This window comes from Alosa alosa, chromosome 9 (genome assembly GCF_017589495.1).
Source record: "Alosa alosa isolate M-15738 ecotype Scorff River chromosome 9, AALO_Geno_1.1, whole genome shotgun sequence".
Lineage (NCBI taxonomy): Eukaryota > Metazoa > Chordata > Actinopteri > Clupeiformes > Clupeidae > Alosa > Alosa alosa.
Genome location: NC_063197.1, coordinates 22,259,364 through 22,265,965, shown reverse-complemented (window position 1 = coordinate 22,265,965; position 6,602 = coordinate 22,259,364). Strand labels below are relative to the sequence as shown.

The 6,602-nt window shown below is 43.5% G+C and overlaps 1 long non-coding RNA gene across 1 annotated transcript; it reads right to left on the bottom strand.

Moving 5' to 3' along the window:
- Positions 1–282: 282 nt before the first annotated feature.
- Positions 283–1,727, bottom strand: LOC125300053. Its single transcript, XR_007194504.1, has 3 exons — positions 1,596–1,727; positions 1,306–1,366; positions 283–809 (listed from the first exon to the last, which is right to left on the bottom strand). It is a non-coding gene; the product is annotated as an uncharacterized LOC125300053 (long non-coding RNA).
- Between the last annotated feature and the right edge of the window lie 4,875 nt (positions 1,728–6,602).

The window sequence follows — 6,602 nt, the reverse complement described above, 5'->3', positions numbered from 1 at the left end:
AACATTCACCGTGTCTGTGCTATCCCCTCTGAAGGTTGGAGGCTCCTTCACCTTCCTGTGAGGCACCAGTTGAACTTGAGACAGGTCCAGACTCTGTGTGGATGTGTTAGTGGGTGTGCTGAGCATGTGTGCTGTGCTAGGCGTGGGCACTGCTTGTGTTGGGCTGAGGCGCGCAATAACGCTATCCGCCAGCTGCTGACCAACATTCCTAATTATGTCACTCATTTGACTCACTATGTCAGGTAACAGGGGAGTAGTGATTGGGGTGGGACGATATCAACAACCTGTGTGTTTGGTGCATGCTCAGTGTGGTGATTCTGGGAAGAAAACCCGACCCCACTAGCTATAGGGGCCGCTGCGGCAATCTGACTATCCCCCACCACATGAACGTCACCTCCCTGAACAGGACTATCAAAATCCAAAACTATTGGAATCCCCCTCCCTCTACCAATGCTTTCACCAAAAGGCGTACTGATATACCCTCGCCTGTAGCTCATATTGGAGTATCATGCAATATCAAACAATCAGTAACACAGTATCAGTCAATCAGTAACAACTGCATGAAATATAGTCAGAAAAGGGCTAGCAAAGAAAAGTAAATAAAAACAACTGAGGCCTACACTAATGTGTGAAGCGATACGCTGTCCACCTGACAGTGTGACGAAGCCGTCCAGTAGAATGGTCCCGGGTCGAGGTGAAGATCCAACTTCAAATCGATGAGTCACGGCACCAATGTGACGGGTCACTCCATTCTACTGTTGCTTCTACACATCACCACGGACAACCACTTGGATCAGGTTTCTTTATTGCTGGAACAAAGTATGACAGTGTGGAATTGTGGGTTCAGCAAATAGATCTCGGGACAACAATCCAGTATCTCGTAATCTCCAGTCTGGGTAAATACTATAGCCTACAAATACCTGAATATATTTGTGCTAGTTGCAAATGTAAATGATATATCTATGAAACAAAATAAAACTGTGTGTGATCGTATAGTGGCTAAGTTTTAGAATATCTGATATAAGCCTTGAATTACCCAACATACATACAGTACATTTCAACATTACAATAGTAAAACTACTTGATCCATTTTACATTATATTGAAATAACAAAATAAGGAACATGTTTATCATTGCAAACGCAGCACTCGAGCACATGTGGCTAATCTCCAAACTACCACGCTGGTCTACAATATAGCTAAGCTAGCGCAAGCTGCTTATCCATATAAAGCTAATGTATAAGGCAGCTTGCACAATGAGAATAACATGACGATGAAACCATTTACACAACATAAGAATAGTTACCTGGAACAAAGTATGACAGTGTGGAATTGTGGGTTCAGCAAATAGATCTCGGGACAACAATCTAAATAACACGTAAAGCAAGTGACAATTAGCACGCTAATTCACATGAAAATATGCTTTGTTGCAAGTCTCTTAAACATGACTTTACAAGACACATAAATCATCAACTGAACTCAAAATAGTTAACTGAAATCATTATAAGTACATTACATGACAAAATACGAGACAAATGTACTTAGAATTACAAGAAAACATTGTTTATCCCAGACCTCCCAAATTGCGTGACTTACCCAGTATCTCGTAATCTCCAGTCTGGGTAAATGCAACGCGAATCCCACTGTCACACTAAATCAACCTGCCTCTAGATGGCGTAATTGCATCAATTTTAATATAATTTAACTAGCAACTCTTTTTACTCCGTTACACATGCTTGGTTTATAAACATTCTCAGATTTATTTCGGCTTCAAGAAGAAATGGGAATTACATGTCATGCAGAAATCATCCTACCCTTATTAGACGTTCTCTGTGGTAAACTAGTCTTGTCCTTGTAGGAATTGTATTGTCTTTCCAACCCACTTTACACCCACCCAACAAAATTACGTCTCACTGCAACGATGCGCCATCTGGTGGACAAAGGACTAGTAACGCCAATACTGGAAATGCTGCCAAATTATGATGAATATTTGGTTTTCCTTTAATCCTACTGAATTTGTGATTATGTATCGGCCGTTCTAATTGCGTGCGTGCCTGTGTGTGTGTGTGTGTGTGTGTGTAGCACAGGCAGGCAGGGGAGTGGCCCCCGGGGACCAAACAAAATTTTTCCGTAAAAGTCTAGTGGGGCTACATACCTACCAAATTTCATGTGCCCTGGTGGTTCGGTGTCCCGGGTATCGTTGACCAAAAATTCAGGAAGTAGATGACGGGGAAAAAAGCGAGTTAACAATTGTTGTGTCTTATTGCTTGATCAACTGGCTGTGATTGCATTACATTACATTACATTTGGCTGACGCATTTTTAGCCAAAGTGACTTACAACATGGTAAACAGTTTAAGTTTTAAAGCAATTCTCAACAATTTTAGGACAATTTAAAAAACGGGAGAGTACAGTAAGAATAAGTGCATCAGTGAGTGTTGTTTTTAACAGTTACGTGTCAGTTTAAGACGGCTGGTGAGGGCTAGGATCAGCAAGACTTGTTGTAAGTGGTGCCATGAGAGGAGATGTTCTCTAAAGAGCTGGGTCTTCAGGAGTTTTTTGAAAATGGAGAGGGATGTCCCTGCCCTTGTAGGAACTGGCAGTGTGTTCCACCAACGAGTAACAACAGATGAGAAAAGTTTGGATTGGCCTGAGCGTACCGGTGGTAGAGCTAGCCGTCGTTAGATGAGGAGCTTGCGGTCTGGAGGTAGCGTATGTCTGTATGAGGGCATTCAAGTAGGTGGGAGCAGAACCGGAGACTACTTTGTAGGCAAGGGTTAGAGCCTTGAATTTGATGCGGGCCGCCATGTAGCCAGTGAAGCTGGATGAGCAGCGGGGTAACATGTGCCTTTTTGGGTTGGTTGTAGACCAGGCGTGCCGCCGCGTTCTGGATCATCTGAAGGGGTTTCACTGCGCAGGCTGGGAGACCTGTCAGGAGGGCGTTGCAGTAGTCGAGTTGTGAGATGATTATTGCCTGAACCAGAAGTTGGGTAGCATCTTGAGTCAACCAGCAGTTCAGTCTTTGAGAGGTTCAGCTGGAGGTGGTGTGCCTTCATCCATGTAGCTATGTCTGAGAGGCAATCCGAAATCCGTGCTGAAACCAAGGGGTCATCAGGTAGAAAGGACAGATAGAGCTGTGTGTCGTCTAGCAGTGCAGTGGTATGAGAAGCCATGCGAACGGATAATCTGTCCCAAGGAGGTGGTGTAGATAGCAAAGAGAAGGGGGCCCAGCACTGAGCCCTGGGGACCCCCTGTGGTGAGATGGTGAGGTGCAGATAGCTGACCAAGCCATGATAATGCTAAACGGCGTCCTGTGAGGTAGGATTCAAACCAGGAGAGAGCAGAACCGGAGATTCCCATGTTAGCGAGTATAGAGAGAAGGATGCGGTGATTAACCGTGTCAAAGGCAGCCGATAAGTCAAGCAGAATAAGTACTGATGACCGAGCGGTCGCCCTGGCTTCTTTTAAGGTTTCTGTTACAGACAGCAGAGCCTTTTCGGTAGAGTGGCCGCTTTTGAACCCAGACTGATTTGGATCCAGAAGGTTGTTCTGTGAAAGGAAGTCAGAGACCTGTTTGGAGACTGCTCGTTCAATGCCTTTGGATAGGAAAGGCAGGAGTGAGACAGGGCGGTAGTTCTCGACTTGAGCAGGGTTGAGAGAAGCTTTCTTAAGTAACGGTGTTACCCGGGCCATTTTGAACGCTGTTGGAAGTGTGCCGGAGGTTAGTGAGGCATTGATCACATGTGTGATAGCTGGTGCGATGGTCGGGTGGATGGACTGAAGTAGGCTCGTAGGTATAGGGTCCAGCGAGCATGTGGTAGGATGGCTGCATGTCAGGAGTCTAGAAACTTCACTTTTTAGCATTCACTCTCGGAGAGAGGCGTGAATGCTGAAAAAGATGTTCCAGCAGTCCCTAGAGGTTGTAGGAGTGCGGTATCTGAGTCAGATTCGTTGAGTGGGCATGTAGAGAATTGACTGCTGATTGCCGCCACTTTGTTTGTAAAAAATGAGGCGAGGGTATCCGCAGTAAGGCTGGATGGAGGAGGAGGCAGCTGAGGGTTGAGTAGAGATTTGAAGGTTGAGAACAGTTTTCGAGTGTCTGTAGCGCTGTTGATTTTGTCATTGTAGAAAGTCGTCTTAGCAGCAGTGATGCTGGCTGAGAAGGAGGTCAGGAGTGTCTGGTAGTGTTTGAGGTCATCAGTTAGTTTGGATTTGTGCCATTTCCTCTCCACGGCTCTGAGTTTGGTGCGCTGCGATCGGAGGGTTTATCATTTGGATGAGAGCGTTTGGATCGAGCTGGCCTTGTGGTCTAGACACGAGCTCAGTGTGGAGCAGAGCGAGTCTGTGGCCTCATTAACCTCTAGAAAGGAGAAGGTGTTGAGTGGAGGTAGACCGGAGGCAACCACAGAGGAAAAGTCTGTTGGAGACAGGTTCCAGATGTTGCGGCGGAACGTGACCATCGGCTGAGGAGCCAGAGGCTGTTCTGCCAGACTGACGTTGAACTGGATAAAGAAGTGGTCAGAAAGATGGAGAGGCGTCACCATGAGGGTGTCTGTGCTGCAGTTCCGAGTGAAGATCAAGTCAAGCTCTTTGCCAGCTTTGTGAGTCGGTGGGCTTTGAACCAGTTTGAGGTCAAAGGAGTGGATCAGGGCCAAAAAGTCTGCTGATTACAAATAGTTAATAATTATTCTGTCATAAATTGTGGATAAATGGAAATATTCTGAATATAAATTTTGTCAATGTCCTGTTTACATGGACCCTAGAATTCCACTTTAATTCAGTTTGATTGCCTATTCCAATTAAAAATGCCTCATGAAAATACCTCAACTGACTGGATTCAGCCTGATCCAACTAAATGTTCAATCCGATTGAGAGAGGTGGTGTAGCTTACTCCTTTTGATAATCTCATCAATCTGAAAATCTAGCTAAACAAGTAACTCAATTCTTGGAATACATTTGTTTTTTTTTTTACTGTGTGAACCATACATGGGAGCAATGCACAGTAAAGCGGTAGGCTCAGGGGTAAACAACAAAACAACAAGAAGGCAGTGGAACTGCAATAGCGGGAGAAACCACCACTGCACGTCAAAAAAGACTAAATGCAGATTAAATGCTTTGGGACATAAAAAACACAAATTCAGGTCCCTTTATTTAGTGTTCATGTAAACAGTTCAGATGCAATCTTTCATCGGAATGATTGGATTTAAAACTAAACTTGCATGCAACTAATGTTTTCACTAGTTCAGAGAGGTCAAAGTGGACATTCTAACAGTTTCGAACAGGACTGATATCGTCACAACAAATACAAAACTAGTAAGCTACACAGCTTTCTCTCTCAAGGTCATCATCAATGTATTTTATATTACCAAGATGGATATTGATTTAGTTTTATACTTTTATTCCATTGTTATGAGGCCCACCATGGCAAATATTGACAGTGGACATGGTGGAGGCACTTAAACAAAGCAAGCACACCTTTCAGAGACTCCTGATGTCTGATCTTGGTGAAAGATTAGATTTGTTCAGGCACTGCCCTTAGTTATTGTATAGTTTGAAATTTGAAGTAGCCTACCACTAAAGATGTCGAGTACTGAATGTTGAACACAATATCATTGAACAGTAAATCATAATATATTGTTCATACAATAAGTTGGACATTACATACTCTAGGTTAATGTATTTTAATGTTACTATATCACAATTTAATTTCAGCAAAAATACACATTTGCATTGCGTTGCACTGGATTGATTCAGCAAAGCTTATTATTTGCACACCCCTGGTGTACTTATTTCAATGACTGACTGAGCTCTGAGCAATATAAGCAATATATTGTGATTTTAGATGCTTTCAGAAGCTTTCCTGTAGCATTTTAACAAGCATTCTGCATACTTAAATGTCATTTTTTCTTCTTAACTCTGAACCCAGTGCCCCCATGGACACATCAAAAAATGGCATGTCTAATTTGGCTGTCCTTTCTTTCACTCGTGCCATGGACGTCACTCGTATCCAGGGCTCTAATTACAGAGCCCTCCAGGAAGAAGTCAGAACAGTTCAAATGAGTCCATAGCCTACCAGCCTGACTCTGTGTAACACCCGGAACATGCCCAGTGGTGAGTGAGGGACCAGGAGGGTGCAGATCCTGCCTTTAGCATGTCATAATTGGGTGGATATTTCAGAAAAATGTGTTGTGATCTGTGTGACTTTGCTGGTTCTGTTCTTTTTCAGGCTTCAGACTTGTTGTTCATGCTTGCTGTTCTTGCAGAAGAAATAATACTTCCGAGATAATGAGTTGGGGTCAAAAATATCATGCACCTATCCTGGTGAAGGGCTCCTCTTATAATAAACAGTAATATCATGACTCATGAGCCTTATTTTAAAAAACACAGTGTCATAAGCCAAAACATTAATTTAGTCATTTTGTGTCTATTCTTGTACAGTAATTTATGAATCCAGTGATGTCCATCTGCATAACATTGTTAGCCATTTGATAATGTCATCAAGCAGAGTTGTCAAGCCGACGGAGTTTTATACAGTGTTGGGGGCAGGGGAAATCAGCTTTCCACATCAGAGATGAGGCAGAGGGAGTAGAGATGTATACTAGCC